Genomic DNA, 18,036 nt, shown 5'->3' on the forward strand with positions numbered 1-18,036 from the left:
AGAACACATGCCTCAAAATGTAATTGTTGTTAATCCCGTGGGCGGAAATTTAAAATTCTTGTTCCCCGTAATGTAGGATTTTGTCATGTTGAACATGACCGCTACGGTCGCAGGTTCGAAGTATGACTCGGGCATGGATGTGTGTAATGTCCTTAGGTTAATAAGGTTTAAGTAGTTCTAAGTTCTAGGGGACTGATGACCTCAGAAGTTCAGTCCCATAGTGCTCAGAGCCATTAAAAAAAAAAAAAAAAAAGCACACAATTTCCCACCCTTGACTAATCCACGATATAACGATACTAACTGTCAACCAGATGTCAGTACAGTGACAAATAAAAGCACCTACATCCTTCCTTATAATTTTATTCTATTTGTCATCAACTGCGCCTGGCAGTTGACGGTTGGAGTGCTGACACATTATCCGCGTATCTAATAATGTTGGCAACTGATGTTTTAAGCATGGGGATCATATCAATCTGTACTGCATCAAAAACTATCTGAGACGCACTGAAGCGTTGAAACTGGTTGTGACGAATAAAATCAAATCATAAGGGCGGCTGTAAGTATTCTTATTTGTCAAAACAGTAAACGGCCGTCGTCCCAGAGATGGATACACACAAAAAAAGGTATCAGTACGGTCGTAATCTGCACGGAAGGTCAACGCACAGCCATGCCAAAGATGACGTGAGGGCTCCTATGAAACGAGGTAGCTTTTGACGCACAGCCTCACATCCATAGTCGCTGTATACACAGACACCGCAGGATGGCACGGAGAAAATGCCTACCAGACTCTCTACGGTGGGAGAGCGGTAGAAAGGAACCAGGATAGTCGCAAACTGATTTGGCCCGATGGCTTAATGTGAATCATTCTGTTGTTTCTCGGATGTAACGACAGTTTATAGAGATCGAATCTATATCCCGAAGACTAGGGCAGTTCCGACCACGTGTGACTTAAGAAGAGAGGGCCGTTATTTGACTGTAAGGGCACAACATTATCGCCTTAGTGCTGCGCGGCTACTGGCATGTGATCTCGCAGCATCCACTGGACGTGCTGTATCAAGACAAATGCTGTGTAGAGAGGTTCGTCCGAGTGGCCTTTATTGTCGGAGTCATGCTGTATGTTTACCTCTGACGCATCTTCACAGAAGGGACCGTCTAGAGTGGAGTCATCAACATGCCACCTGGATGAACGAACAGTGGACCAATGCTGTTTACGCAGATGAGTCCCAACATAGTCTGGAGAGTGATTCTCGATGTTTTCGCATCTGGAGGGAAGGTGGAACACGATTCAGTTACCAAACTTTGTGGAAAGAGACCGAGATCGAGGAGGATTCCTAATGGGGTGGTCAGGGATTATGCTTGGCATTCGAATCCTTCTTGATGACATTGTACTTGTGAAGCGGCAAGGTTTAACTGCTGTCAGGTATCGTGACGAGGTCTTGGGACGTCATTTACCATTGTTGCGAAAAGCTGTGGGCCTAGACGTTGTGTTGATGGACCATAAAGCTCGACCTAATGATGTTTTCTTGGAAACGGAAGATATTGTGACCTGTTCTCTTTGCCGATTTTAATCCCATAGAGCATGTCTGGTATGCACTAGGGAGATGGCTTGCATTGTGTCAGCATCCACCAACCACTCTGCAAGACTTCGAGCAGCCCCCCGGGAATAAAGATCGTTACTGCCTCAAAATGAGAGTAACGTCATCATTCACAGCATGCCCTATCGTTGTCAAGCCTGTATTGTAGCCAGAGGTGTTCAAGCTCCATACTGATCACATTAACCGATCGTCGGAATGTTTGTGTAAATTCGGAAGTTTGAAAAGACGTCATTCATGATGCAGTTGTTTTCGTTCTGTTTTCGAAACATAGTTTCGGCCCTGCTGTCACTTGTTTATACTGTTTTTCTGCAAAATACACGCAACTTTGTAGAAATTCTGTTTGTTGCTTTAATTTTGGACATCAGTGTATATATCTTGCGAACACACTTTTTAATGACATGAATAATCTTGTTACGTGGCTTCGAAAGAAGTTGCCCTTCGTCCGCCATAATAACACAAATGAGAACATTTGGTGCTCGCAGCATACATTCTTTCGAACATAATGACGCTTGCTTAAGTAAAGCGTAACAATATGGAATACGCTATTTTAATTTTGTAGGTTAATGACATTAATTGGTATATGTAGATAGGAGATCAAGTAAGCATACACATTTGACTATTTTTCTAAAACCATTCCATAATATTGCAAATTTGTTTTTGTGAAGAAACAGTTAGAGAATTTGGTCTAAATCGTGTCTGTTAATTACTATTGAATCCACACTATTTGGTACAGCTCTACATAATGGTAAAAGTATGTAAACAGTTCCATTTTTTGTCTTTTTCCACTGTCGTTTCCTAAGGTACCGTGTGTTACAGAGAATTTCCCAAAGGCCCGTATACTACAGACTTTTCATTAATGTTATATGCAGATATTCTTTTCATGTGGAGAGCGCCATCAATTGTATGTAATTCTTATGCCCATTCATTCACCATTACGATGTATTTGGCCCTTGCTTCTTTTCTATCTACTGGGGCCCTGCTGTATTTTCAAATTGAGTTTGAACCGACATTTGTTTTTATGCCCGGGAATGTGTGAAGATTCTACACTGACACAACAAATGTCGTGGGATACCTCGCAATGCCGGCCGGAGTGGCCGAGCGGTTCTAGGCGCTATAGTCTGGAACCGAGCGAGCGCTGCGGTCGTAGGTTCGAATCGTGCCTCTGGCATGGATGTGTGTGATGTCCTTAGGTTAGTTAGGTTTAAGTAGTTCTAAGTTCTAGAGGACTGATGACCTCGGAAGTTAAGTCCCATAGTGCTCAGAGCCATTTGAACCATTTGATATCTCGCAATGTCCTGTCGGACCTACTTTTTCTCAGCTAAGAGCAGCAACTGGACGTGGCGTGGACTCAACAAGTCTTTGGAAGTCCCATGCATAAATTCTGAGCCATGGTGCGTCTACAGCCGTCCACAACCGCGGATGTGTGGCAGATGCAGGATTTTGTGCAGAGAGTGACCTCGCGATTATCTTCGATGTATGGCCAAATCATTCACTCGAATTACCCGGTATGATTCTCAAATAAATCGATGAAAAACTGTGCTACATTGACGTGGTGCATTGCCAACTTTAAAAAAATTCCATCGTTGTTTGAGAACATGACCTCCATGAATTTTCTCCAAATAGCTGACCATACACATTTCCAGTCCATAATTCGTTAAGTAGGGCCTGAGAACACTGTCCATTCTACGTAAACAAAGCCAACATTGTGGATCCTCCACCAGCTTCAACACTGTCTTGTTGACTACATGGGTCGGTGGCTTCATGGGGTCTGCACCTCACTCGAACCATACCATCAGATCTTATCAACAGAAATCGGGACTCATATGATCACGTCACGGCTTTCCAGTTGTGTACGGTCCAACGGATATGTTCACGAGACTAGGACAGGCGACGCACGCGATGTCCTGTTGTTTGCAAAGGCTCCCACGTCGGTCGTCTGCTCCCATAGCCCATTAACGCGAAATTTCACCGCAATGTCTTAATGGATGCGATTCTTGTACGCCTACCTTGATCTCTGCGGCTATTTCACGTAGTGTTGATTCTCGGTTATCACTGACAACTCTACGCTAACGTGGCTGTTACCGATCGTTAAGTGAATGCCTTCGGCCACTACTTTGCACGTGGTGAGAGGCAATGCGTCAACTTTGTTAATCTCGGTATGCTCTTGACGCTGTGAATTTCGGAATACTGACATCCCTACCGATTTCCCATTTGAAATGCCCCACGCGTCTAGGTTCAATTGCCGTCCGCGGTGGCCTCGCGGTTCTAGGCGCGCAGTCCTGAACCGTGCGACTGCTACGGGCGCAGGTTCGAATCCTGCCTCGGGCATGGATGTGTGTGATGTACTCAGGTTAGTTAGGTTTAAGTAGTTCTAAGTTCTAGGGAACTAATGACCACAGCAGTTGAGTCCCATAGTGCTCAGAGCCATTTTTTTCTAGGTTCAATTAGCAAAGTGTGTTCCTCCCCTCGTGCGGCCATATTTGGGTCTTTAACTCTTTCACAAGAATCACCTGGGAACAAATGACAACTTAGCCAATTCGCTGCCCTTTCATACCTTGCGTATGCGATACATTCGCCTTCTGCGTATGTGGTTATCGCTATCCCATGACGTCAATGAATATCCTCTGACACAGATATATCTGTTACATTCTGTGATGTTTGTCGTAAATTTATAGATTAGCTACATCGCAGATTACGTATTATGATACTTCACCTACAACTTTATTACTCAAAGTCCTTGCCCGCTGATAATGCTTTCTGATACAGTGATTGTTGCTGTTTCGTGTGCGCATTTCGTCGGGGTCATTCAGTAACGTGTTTTAATGCTAATAACGCGCGCCGCTTTACGACAATCGTAAAGTTCCATTGTGAAGCGGTTAAAATGATAATGTGGCATATAGGAGGAGGCTAAAACAGGGTGTAGTTAAGTTGTTTGAAATAAGTAATAATGAAGGTAATAAAACACACCTTCTCTCATTCACTAATAATTATTCTCAGTCCAACACGTCATTTTACGCTTCCTCACAAGTATAAGCTAAAATGAACATATTTTTCGCTCCTTGGAGAGGAGAGAGTCAGCGGAATCTATGTTAATGCAGCACACCAGCTGGTGGTGTTTGAGCAGGTAGCATTAATCTACAGATATGGTGTAAGTGTAGCGAATCGCCTTATGCACAGGACAGAGCGGAAACAAAGAAATGATGTAGGCTAGGAAAGAAATAACATTACCGGTGGGTCTTTTGAGAAAATCTCTGAAAAACTGCATAAATATTTAAACCATAAAATGTCCATTTGGCATTCTAAGTGAAAACGTAGTCAGATATAGAGTAAGGCATGATGTCAGATAGGTTTCAACTACAATGAAACAGGTTTTAAGCTGTACAGTATTTATTTTAAATGTACAATAGTAAAAAAAACTGACATTACGTCTCAATAAAAAATTGGCATTTATTGTCAATAAGCAGGGAGCAGGGTAGGACCGCAACGGACGGAAGGTCTGTATCTTCGGTAGCATCGGAGGAAGGAGAAGCGGAGTGGGTTTTGCACCAAAATTTTCACTTTAAAAAAATAATTACGTTTCTCTGATTCCCGTCGACGTACACGAGGATGGCACTGGTTTTAGTTTCCAAATCTAGGCAGGCCAAGATATTAGCGTTCAGTGACCCCGAAATCATTTTTAAGATTTAAGATACGTAAAGTAGAAAAACATGGTGTCGACCTGAGTTTAACCTCGCATGTTTGCCAGTATTTTGATCCCTGAGCACAGAATAAACTATATCCTGTCAGCATAGCGTGCTTAAGAAACGTTTGCAAGAAGCTTCCACAGGAGCGACCTCGCAAATTTGTGCACGCACACGAGAAAGAGAATTCGTGCACGCCAACACAGTGGTCTATAGAGAGCATACCGTAATCTCCTTGTGAGTCCCAGTCAGCCTATCAATTGAAATGCCGTATTACAGATCTCCATCGCATGGCAGCAATGTATTTTGAATATACAAAGGAATTTAAATATCTTGTCGATGATACAGACTTAATTCATTTTACTGTAACTAAGTATTTGGTACTATGCAGGAAATGTTGACATGTGCAACTTGCGCATGTGGTAACCTGACGATCCGCATTTTTCAAAATTTCATACACTTATCACTTACTCGAGCGGTTCTAGGTGCTTCGGTCCTGAACGTCACGGCTGCTAGGGCCGCAGGTTTCGAATCCTGCTTCGGGCATAGATGCCTGTGATGTCCTTAAGTTAGTTATGTTTCAGTAGCTCTAAGTTCTAAGGGACTCATGACCTCAGACGTTAACTCCCATACTGCTCAGAGTCTTTTGAACCTTTTGAACTTTACACCTACAACATTATGACCATCGACCTACTATCGATCTAATCCCATCCAGGCGATAAGAAGGTCAACAGCCGAGGAATGACTGCTAGTCAGACACACGCACAGTACATGTAGTATCAGTGAGCGTGCTGTGCTTGGGGAAGACACCACATCTATCTCAGTTTTACCGAGGCCAGATCGTGATGGACCGGGGGCTCGGCACAGGCATTTCGGAAACTGCACGACTTATTGGGTGTTCAAGGAGTGCTGTAGTGAGTTTCTTCAACATGAGACAAAACCAAGGTGAAGCCACCTCTAGACGTCGTGGGGTTTGGCGGCCACCCAACATCGCAGATGTCAGACGTCGTAGGATGGTCAGACTCGTAAAACAGGACACGCGGCCATGTGTGGCGGAATTAACATCATGTTTTAATACTGGGCGGATTAAACATGTGTCCTAACGCACAGTGCACCGAACACTGCTAACGATGGGCCTCCGCCCTCAACTTTAACACCACGACATCAGCAACCAAGACTGAAACGGGCTCGTGACTGTGGGCACTGGACGTTGTCGCATTGGCAGAGCATTGAGTGGTCGGACGAATCACAATACCGCCTTCAGCACGCGAATGAGAGGTCGCGAATCCATGGCCTTCCAGGGTAACTGCTCCTTGTTACCTGTGCTGAGGGCTGGAGACAAGCTAAAGGTGACTTCCTTATGGTCTGGGAACATACATGTAGGCGTCCGTAGGTCCAATGGAGCTCGTTCGAGGCACCATCACGGCCAAGGGGTGTCGTGTACTGATCGCAGACGACGTACATTACTTCATGAGGATCAAGTTCCCGATGGCAGTGGCATTTTTCGGTAACATAATGCGCCATTTCCGAAGGACAGGTGTGTGATGGAGCTGTTTTAGGAAGACAGTGGTGAGTTACAGTTGATGTGGTGGCCCTTTAAGTCTCCAGACCCGAACCCAATGGAACACATCTGGGATATGATTGAACTTGGCGTCAGAGCCATTCGCTCCCTTTCCCCGAATTAAAGGAAGTGTAACTTGTGTGTGCAGCTTTGTTGCAGCTTTCGCCATCGACCTACCTAGGCCTTATTGCTTCTATACCACGACACATTGCATCAGTTTTACGTCCCAAAGGTCGACATACTGGCTATAGTTAGTTGATGATAATGTTTTATCTCTCAAAGTCCTTTGATTGTGTATGTCATGGAATTCTTTTAGATAAGCTAAATTATTATGGTTTGAGTGGGGCAGTGCACATATGGTTTAATTCATACTTAACTGGAAGAACGCAGAAAGTTGAAATAAGTGGTTCATGTAATGTTAAAACAACAGCTGATTCCTCAAACTGGGGGCTATCAAGCACGGGGTCACACAGGGTTCGGTCTCAGGTCCTTTACTGTTCTTCATATACATTAATGACTTACCATTCCACATTGATGAAGATGCAAAGCTAGTTCTTTTTGCTGATGATACAAGTATAGCAATAACATCCAAAAGCCAAGAACTAATTGATGTAATTGTAAATGATGTTCTTCACAAAATTATTAAGTGGTTCTCAGCAAACAGACCCACTTTAAATTTTGATAGAACACAGTATATACATATCCGTACAGTAAATGGCACAACTGCAGTAATAAATATAGACTTTGAACAGAAGTCTGTAGCTAAGGTAGAATTTTCAAAATTTTTAAAAGTGTCCATTGATGAGAGGTTAAACTGGAAGCAACACATTGATGGTCTGCTGAAGCAACTGAGTTCAGCTATGTATGTTTTTAGAGTTATTGCAAATTTTGGTGATAAGAATCTCAGTAAATTGGCTTAATATGCCTACTTTCATTCACTGCTTTCGTATGGCATCATATTCTGGGGTAATTCATCGTTGAGTAGAAAAGTATTCATTGCTCAAAAACTTGTAATCAGAATAATTGCTGGAGCCCACCCATGGTCATGTTGCAGACATCTATTTAAGGATCTAGGGATCTTCACAGTGATCTCACAGCATTTATATTCATTTATGAAATTTGTTGTTAATAATACAACCCAGTTCAAAAGTAATAGTAGTGTGCATAGCTATAACACCAGAAGAGAGGATAATGTTCACTATGCGGGGTTAAATCAGACTTTGGCACAGAAAGGGGTAAATTATGCTGCCACAAAAGTCTTTGGTCACCTACCAAATAGCATCAAAAGCCAGACAGATAGCCAACGAATATTTTAAAAATAAATTAAAAAGAATTTCAAGATGAGAACTTCTTCTACACATTGGCTGAATTTTTAGATATAAATGAAGGGGAAAAAACAACAAGTAAAACATAAGTGTCATGCAATATTTTGTGTAATGTCTTGTACAGACATCTTTTATTAACCTGACACATTCATAATCATTACGAAGTGTCATATTCATGATCTATGAACAAGTTTTAATCTAATCTAATCTTTGGGCTGATCAGTGTACACAATAAACGTAAGACTCAGAGTAAAATGCATCCTCACTTAAAAATTCGTACTATGACATAATGTGATATTGCGTGTCCCAGTTCCGTTTTTAAGTACCACTGCCTGCCGCATTGGCCGAGCGGTTCTAGGCGCTTCAGTATACGTGATCGGTACAGTCGCAGTCTCCATTCCTGTCTCGGGCATGGATGTGTGTGATTTCGTTAGGTTAGTTAGGTTTAAGTAGTTCTATGTTCTAGGGGACTGATGACCTCAGCAGATAAGTCACATAGTGCTCAGAGCCATTTCAACCATTTTCCACTGCCACCATGTTCTGGGACTTTTAACATCCCTTGTTCCTCTTGATAGTAAACCATGGCTTGGAGTGGTACTCTCCTACTTCAGTACTCTGTACGTAGAGTTTACGTAATGTTTTATTGTCTTCAGTCCTTTCATTAACATCTCGTGGACTCCGTCTTTCCATAAACAACAATTTGATTGTCATTATCCTCATTTCTTACATGGTCTTCCCTCTTAACATCTCTCATTTACCTCAGAAATCTCACTTCCGTTGCTTTTAGTTCACCTTCTTCATGTGTTAGCAACACGTGACATCCTCTCTTATAACGATACGGGTGTAGCGATAGTTGCAGAAAATTTTAGTTTTGGTTTAGAACGTTTAGTTTACCGTTTCGCATAGTGATTGATATTTCTGAATCATTTTCTACATCCTTGGCCGCATGACAGCTTATATCGCATAGAAAGAAATTGATGCTGAGGACTTGTTCATGTGGTGGTCACCAATTATTATTCTTGAGTGGATGAGGTACTTCACATGATGAGCTATGACTCTAGTTTTATTTATAGGTATAAAAAGGTATCATTCTCTTTTGCGTAACTGATATAGTTTCATTTCTTTATCTAATCTTTACTCTCTTCCCAGGCTGTTGCATCATCTGCTTACCTACGGACATTATTTCTGTTAATCTCTATAGCCAAAGTTACTTCCAGTCTCCAGATTTTAATCAAATCATTTATATTTATATGAACTAAGATTTATGTTAAGCTACAGCCTTCTTTATGCCTTTTAATGGGAGTAATTTCTTCAGCTTTATTATTGCCAAATATTATTATTTCTGGGTTAGATAGAGCAGCAACCAGTCGTAGAACTAAGTTGCTTTAATATGACATTTATAGTTAAAACGCAGATCAGATTTCGACCTGTGTCAGGTTATTATCAATGCTAAAACAAGTACAAGAGTATATATTACAATGTGATTTGCAAAAGTGACAAATCCATCATATCGTTGTCTTTTACTGTTAACATTACATACCAGTGCAGAACTGTAGCAGTTGTTCGTGCACAAGTGAATGCTTACACGGTTCAACCATTACTGTTGTAAAATTATATGTTGGTTTCACAGTACACATCGGTTTTGCGTATGGCGCCCTCTATGTGCTGCGCCCGAAGTTTACAGTTTTGACAACATTTTTTGTAATATTTATGTTCTATATTAACTAAGTAGTAACATGAAATAATTATGAGTAAAACTATGTAAAATTACAGTTCTTAAATTTTTCATGTCTGTAATGTGCTAGATGTTTAAAATTGCTGTAGCATGTAACAGTGACAATTTGCACCTCATGGACTATAATTAATTATAAAACTGATATGGCTACGGAAAGTACGTTATAGGGAGTAATGCATGTTTCGTCGTGTTGGGACCTGTCTTAACTTAATTAGTTGTTACCTGACAAAAGATATAACGTGAACTTTATTTACAAGATGCACTTTGTTGGCACTAGTAGCGCTTGTAAGCATCATTTCAATATGTCGCACTTAGTGGCCAAGAAATAAGAACAATATGATAAAGCGTGATCTTTTGAACTCTTATTTTGAAAAAGACAGTTTTACTTATTAATAGTTGCTAATAGTTTCCCTCATGAATTTGTGTGTTATTCTAATGCAAAAAGTTATGTAAATATAGATCTTTTAGATCTTACGCAAGTGGCTCCTACATAATGGCATGAGGTTGCGACGGATCTTTGAGACTCCCTGGGTCGAATTTTTACTGCTTTGAACTAGGCAGTTTTCTAATTCTTATAGCTTCAGTGAGATGTACAGAAAATCCGTATTTAGTCATTATTTCCTATAGTTTCTTTCTGTTCATACTGTCAAAAGCATTTCCTAAGTAAATAAATGCTATAGCTATGTCCAATTCCACGTTCCTCCTTTTCACTAAATTTCTTTTGTGATAAATGTTGGAACCACATGACAGTCTTTCTGCAATCCACTGTCCTGTATTATTAATAAAGGTACTCTTACGATTTTAATATAATCAATACGTTTTTGCCTTATTTTGTAGGGTTCATTAAGGGTGCTAATTCCTCTGCATATTTCGCAATTGCTTCATCGAGCATTTAAAAAAAATTAAACTGAATTGCGGAATTAAATTCTATATTATGAAGCATATTTTTCCGTTCAAAATAACTTCACCTGTCTACATGGAAGAAAATTGTATAAGATGAAGTATTTAAAGAATACGGGTGAAATCTTGACTAACAATGTCCAGGAACTAGGTCGTAAAAATTTGTTCTGTTAGTGTGCTCCCTGCAGCAAGTCGTATACTCTTAGCTCACTTATTTGTTACACAGTGTAATTCTTAATTTCTTTGCGTTTTTTGGTGTTTGCAATGTTTAATTCATAAATTTTGGGCGTATTATAGTATTTGACAGTTGTAGCATCGCATTTGAGTACCTTACGCCGCCGAGCAATGTGTCAGCAGTACGCAAGTAGCAGCATTACTGCATTTACTAGGCAAACTTGTATTTTAATAACCGTTTAAATTTTTTGTCGAATCGTTTGTGCTCTCTGTATATTAGTTCAGAGGTTCTTTGCACAACAGTTTTTATCATTGATAGGGACTGCAACTACTGTGTTCTGATGCAGGCTGGGTTGCCATCCCTTCGCTCCCAGCTTCAGGCAGTGTTGGCTTCGTCACACAGCTTGAGGCTGTTACCAATGGGCATCACTGTGGGGGTCCGGATGGGGGTTTTTCGGGGACGGCCAGCTCGTCCCGCGTGAAACGTCTTCTTAGAAAAATTTATACATGACTTTGCTTAAACTGACACAGAATAATTTCAGCGCAACGCAATCTCACTTTCAAAAATCCCTACAAAAGAATGGCCCTGACTAACATTAACCTATACGTTTCACAAATCACTTAACTCACAAAAATCTTCGTTACTCAAGCTACTGCTATACTGCGAGAGCCACTCCTGCCAGCTAAATAAAAGATTCAAACTACGGAAGGCACTAACTACTGATAGGTATAGTTAGCAAATGAAAGATTTTAATGGAGAACAAACAATGTATTTACCTTAGTAGTCAGAACATATATATCACTTTATGACACCAATTCTTACAAATTTCAAAACTCCGCCATCTCTCTACCCACGTCCACCACTGCTGGCGGCTCACCTCCAACTGCGCAACGCTACGCGCTGTTAGCACACGCATCCCCCAATCGGACTATGACTGTGATTGCCCGGGATACTGCCCGCATTGAGGCTGATCCCTCACCTGTGGTAGAGTGGGAGGTCGTCTCAAGGTGTGTCAGGGGGCGAAAGACATTCCAGAGGGCTTAACGGAAGGCCTCTCGAGTTTGTCTGACGAACCTGTTTCAGGCTCTGTCTCAGGCTGATACTGATCTTCGGCTGTCCTGTTTTAGAGGTTGCCCCTCAGTCCGCAAGATCCGGGCGGTCGCAGAGGGAGGGCTTACTGGTTGCTCCAACGTCAGGAGCATAAAGGGGCCCCTTAGGGATATGGCAGCAAAAGAGGGGAAGAAAACCAATATGCTCTCCGTCTGCATACCTGGGGGAGTTATTCCAGATGTGGAAAGGGTCCTTCCAGATGCCATGAAGGGTAGAGGCTGCACCCATCTACAGGTGGTCACTCATGTCAACACCATGTCGCTATGGATCGGAGGAAATCCTCTGTGGCTTCCGGCGGAAATCTGATTTGGTGAAGACTGCCAGTCTCGCTAGCGGGATGAGAGCAGAGCTCACCATTTGGAGCATCGTCGACAGGACTGTCTGCAGACCTTTGGTACAGAGCGAAGTGGAGAGTCTTAGTCAGAGTCTGAGACGGTTCTGCGACCGTGTGGGCTGCCGGTTCCTCGACTTGCGGCATAGGTTTGGTGGGGTTTCGGGTTCCACAGGATAGCTCAGCAGTCCACTACACGCAGCAAGTGGCTACACGGGTAGCAGGGGTTGTGGGGAATGGACTGCGCGTTTTTTTTAGGTTAGATGGCCTTGGGGAAGTACAGAAAGGGCAACAGCCTCAAAGGGTGCGGGGTAAAGTCAGGACATTCGGGTACCAAGCAGCAATCGGTATTGGTATTGCAAACTGTCGAAGCTGCATCGGTAAAGTACCGGAACTTCAAGCGCTGGTAGACAGCATCGAAGCTGAAATATTTATAGATACAGAAAGCAGGCTGAAGCCGGAGATAAATTCTGCCGAAATTTTTACAAAGGCACAGACGGTGTTTAGAAAAGATAGATTGCATGCAACCGGTGGTGGCGTGTTTGTCTCTGTTAATAGTAGTTTATCCTGTAGTGAAGTAGAATTGGATAGTTCCTGTGAATTATTATGGGTGGAGGTTGCACTCAACAAGCGAGCTATGGTTAATAGTTAGCTTCCATTTACCGACCTCCGGACTCAGCAGCATTAGGGGCAGAACAACTGAGAGAAAATTTGGAATACATTTCACATAAATTTTCTCAGCATGTTATAGTCTTAGGTGGAGATTTCAATTTACCAGATATAGACTGGGACACTCAGAAGTATAGGATGGGTGGTAGGGACAGGGCAACGAGTGACATTGTACTGAGTGCACTATCCGAAAATTACCTCGAGCAATTAAACAGATAACCGATTCGTGGAGATAACATCTTGGACCTACTGATAACAAACAGACCCGAACTTCTCGACTCTATGGTGCATAACAGATCATTGCAGCATCCCTGAATATGGAAGTTAATAGGAATATAAAAAAGGGAGGAAGGTTTATCTGTTTAGCAAGAGTAGTAGAAGGCAGAGTTCAGACTACCTAACAGAATCGCGAAAGCGTGACGGAGATGACAGATAAACTCCAGTGGAAGACTCTGCAGGAGAGACGCTCAGTAGCTCGGTACGGGCTTTTGTTAAAGTTTCGAGAACATACCTTCACCGAAGAGTCAAACAGTATATTGCTACCTCCTACGTATATCTCGCGAAGAGACCATGAGGATAAAATCAGAGAGATTAGAGCCCACACAGAAGCATACCGACAATCCTTCTTTCCACGAACAATACGGGACTGGAAAAGAAGGGAGAACCGATAGAGGTACTCAGGGTACCCTCCGCCACTGGCTTGCGGAGTATGTATGTAGATGTAGATAGAGATCAAAACGAAAATTTCTGTTCCGACACTGACAATGTTGAGTGTTTACGGAAAAAGTTCAAGGCAATCGTAAAATGCGTTTTAGACAGGTACGTGCCGAGTAAAACTGTGGCGGACGGGAAAAGCCCACTGTGGTTCAACAACAAAGTTAGGGAACTACTGCGGAAGCCAAAAGAGCTTCACTCCAAGTGTAAACGCAGCCAAAACCTCTCTGACAAACAGAAGCTAAACGATGTCAAAGTTAGCGTAAGGAGGGCTATGCGTGAAGCATTCAGTGAATTCGAAAGTATAATTCTATGTACCGACTTCACATAAATCCTAGGAAATTCTTGTCTTACGTTAAATCAGTAAGTGGTTCGAAACAGCATATCCAGACACTCCGGGATGATGATGGTATTGAAACAGAGAATGACACGCGTAAGGCTGAAATATTGAACACTTTTTCCAAAGCTGTTTCACAGAGGAAGACCGCACTGCTGCTCCTTCTCTAAATCCTCGCACAGACGAAAAAATGGCTGACATCGAAATAAGTGTCCAAGGAATAGAAAAGCAACTTGATTTACTCAACAGAGGAAAGTCCACTGGACCTGACGGGACACTAATTCGATTCTACACAGAGTACGCAAAGAACTTGCCCCCCTTCTAACAGCCGTGTACCGCAAGTCTCTAGAGGAACTGAAGGTTCCAAATGATTGGAAAAGAGCACAGGTAGTCCCAGTCTTCAAGAAGGGTCGTCCAGCAGATGCGCAAAACTATAGACCTATATCTCTGACTTCGATCAGTTGTAGAATTTTAGAACACGTTTTTTGCTCGCGTATCATGTCGTTTTTGGAAACCCAGAATCTACTCTGTAAGAATCAACATGGATTCCATAAACAGATATCGTGTGAGACCCAACTCGCTTTATTTGTTCATGAGACCCAGAAAATATTGGATACCGGCTCCCAAGTAGATGCTATTTTCCTTGACTTCCGAAAAGCGTTCGATACAGTTCCTCACTGTCGCCTGATAAACAAAGTAACAGCCTACGTAATATCAGACCAGCTGTGTGGCTGTATTGAAGAGTTTTTAGCAAACAGAACACTGCATGTTGTTATCAATGGACAGACGTCTACAGACGTTAACGTAACCTCTGGGGTGCCACAGGGGAGTGTTATGGGACCATTGCTTTTCACATTATATATAAATGACCTAGTAGATAGTGTCGGAACTTCCATGCGGATTTTCGCGGATGATGCTGTAGTATGCAGAGAAGTTGCAGCATTAGAAAATTGCAGCGAAATGCAGGAAGATCTGCAGCGGATAGGCACTTGGTGCAGGGAGTGGCAACTGACCCTTAACATAGACAAATGAAATGTATTGAAAATACATAGAAAAAAGGATCCTTCATTGTATGATTATATGATAGCGGAACAAACACTGGTAGCAGTTACTTCTGTAAAATATCTGAGAGTATGCATGCGGAACGATTTGAAGTGGAATGACCACATAAAGTTAATTGTAGGTAAGGCGGGTACCAGGTTGAGATTCATTGGGAGAGTCCTTAGAAAATGTAGTCCATCAACAAAGTAGGTGGCTTACAAAACAGTCGTTCGACCTATTCTTGAGTATTGCTCATCACTGTGGGATCCGTAGCAGATCGGGGTGACGGAGGAGATAGAGTAGATCCAAAGAAGAGCGGCGCGTTTCGTCACAGGGTTATTTGGTAACCGTGATAGCGTTACAGAGATGTTTAGCAAACTGAAGAGGCAGACTCTGCAAGAGAGGTGCTGTGCATCGCGGTGTAGCTTGCTGTCCAGGTTTCGAGAGGGTGCGTTTCTGGATGAGGTATCGCATATATTGCTTCCCCCTACTTATACCTCTCGAGGAGATCACGAATTTAAAATTAGAGAGATTCGAGCGCGCGGAGGCTTTCAGACAGTAGTTCTTCCCGCGAAACATACGCGACTGGAACAGAAAAGGGATGTAATGACAGTGGCATATAAACTGTCCTCCGCCACACACCGTTTGGTGGCTTGCGGAGCATAAATGTAGATGTAGATGTAGATACCTAATGAGATGAATCAGATTGAACAACAAGTTCTTCATACCCGAATTTTGGTCTCTAGAAATTTAAAGCTTTTGTGAAGAAGACTGACATTTTACTGATTTGTTTGATTACTGTAAGTGCGAGACATTAATAACCTGAAGAATCTGCCATATGGACACAATGAATGTACTGCAACCTGATACCATTCTATTTATTGTTAAAAATACATGAACTGGATTCTTCCCAAAATGATTTCAAACGGTTGATTCATTGTTATATCGTAGCCAAAGTCTCATAATCGCTTGTTTCGTCCTTCATATAGTTTCGCAACGTCCACAGAGATTTACTACGTACGTAGACAAACGAAGAAAAATCGCGAATCTTTTCTATCTTGTTGAAAGAAGTGATTTCATGACTAAAGTAAATTCGGTTCACGTATAAATGCGGAGATGTACGAAACATAATTCAAATGCTGGGGTCACAAATGTGTCTTGGCATATTTTAGAAAAATCTGTGATCAAGCTGGAAATCGGCTTGATATAAAGATGACACAATTTCTCGGGAAATTTTTAATTTCGCATTCTGAAATAAACCATTACTAAAACTAATGTCGAGTGCTTACAGTAAACTACGAGCACAGCCTCTTAACAACTAATGAGCCGATGTTTCTGAAATAGAAAGTTTGCTATGAGGTACAGTACCAGTTTGGACTTGTGTGAAAAGCATTGAAAATGAGGGTTCTCAGAAACAACTGATATACAGTTTGTAAATTACTAGGGGAGGCAGCAGTCCGAACAAATGAGTCAGGGAAAAAATAAGGGTGGAAGATATAAATATGAACGTAATGAAACTGAAATCAAGATGAACTAGCCATTCGTCCAGTTGAACTGAAAGTTAAAGAACAGAAGACATTCTATGGTGGCTTCCAGAGGTTAGAAAAGACAGACTCCTCATTCAAATGATTGCTGACTTGAGTGAACATATGATGTCAGCGAATGTACAGGAACAGCATAGATGCGTGAAGTTGAAGGCAATGCTGATAAATTTCTAGAGGAGACCCTAATCGCGTGCTGAATTCCAGATTCCTGGTTATGTTACATCCGTCGTGTTCTTTCATGTTTTCATTACCAGGGTGTGCTTCTTCAAGGGTAGGTAGAATACTTGCATGATCGTATTGGTTGAGTCCAGCGAGTCCCATGTCCCTGGTAACAGAAATCTCTCTTCCAGACAGTTGTTGTGTATGCTGTTGGGAAGAAGTTTCAAGACTGTGTGGTATAGTTCCTCTGCAGTAGTAACTGCTAATACGATATCTGTGGTCACACTCTCAGGGGTTCTCCTGCGATCAGTATTGCACATAATCCTAAATACATACCAACTGCTACCGTGCAGCAATAGTTAGGGTCCGGCTGAGCCCCGCTTCCCTCTGACGCTACTTTTCAGCATTTTGAGCCTCTCCAACACTTTGTGACTATTAGGAGCGAAGCACATTTCCTGTACAAGCCTGTCAAATATATTTTCCCGTTCTATAATGGTACTTGCCAAGATTTGATCCGCTGACATTAGTCATACCACTTGTTTCATCGAGAATAAAGTGGCTACAGTCTACGAGAAAGCGATGTGCCAAAGCGGGCACGTCTGAAGCCTTTTTTTCTTTTAGACGCAGCTGGGTAATCCTTTTTCGTATACCGTGAAATTTGATCTACCATCCTCTTTAGAACCGCCCAGTCATATTAATGCGACCATCCATCAAAAGTCTGAATGACCACGTTTTGCAGTATGAACCCTGAGAAGCACGCAGGAAGACTGCCAGCCAGATTCGGGAAGGTCCCCTAGAACGTTGAACTACTTAAACCCAGCTAACCTAAGGACATCACACACATCGATGCCCGAGGCAGGATTCGAACCTGCGACCGTAGCGGTCACGCGGTTCCAAACTGTAGCGCCTACAGCCGCTCGACCACACCCGCCGGAATGGCCCATGGGGCACCGTCGTTCCTTCGTTGGCGGTTTTGGATATTGCCATTTTGCCATGCTTGGTATACTTTAACCATGGCACCTTTCCGCATCTTCCCGACACGCTTTACACAGGGGTGGCAGTACTTATTGAAACAAGAAAAGTAAGTACAATAAACATTGGTCGGGAAACGCATCCTTCCCGAGGTAAACACGGTTTATAATACAGGCAGCGCGAGGCTT

This window comes from Schistocerca gregaria, chromosome 7 (assembly GCF_023897955.1).
Source record: "Schistocerca gregaria isolate iqSchGreg1 chromosome 7, iqSchGreg1.2, whole genome shotgun sequence".
Classification (NCBI taxonomy): Eukaryota; Metazoa; Arthropoda; class Insecta; order Orthoptera; family Acrididae; genus Schistocerca; species Schistocerca gregaria.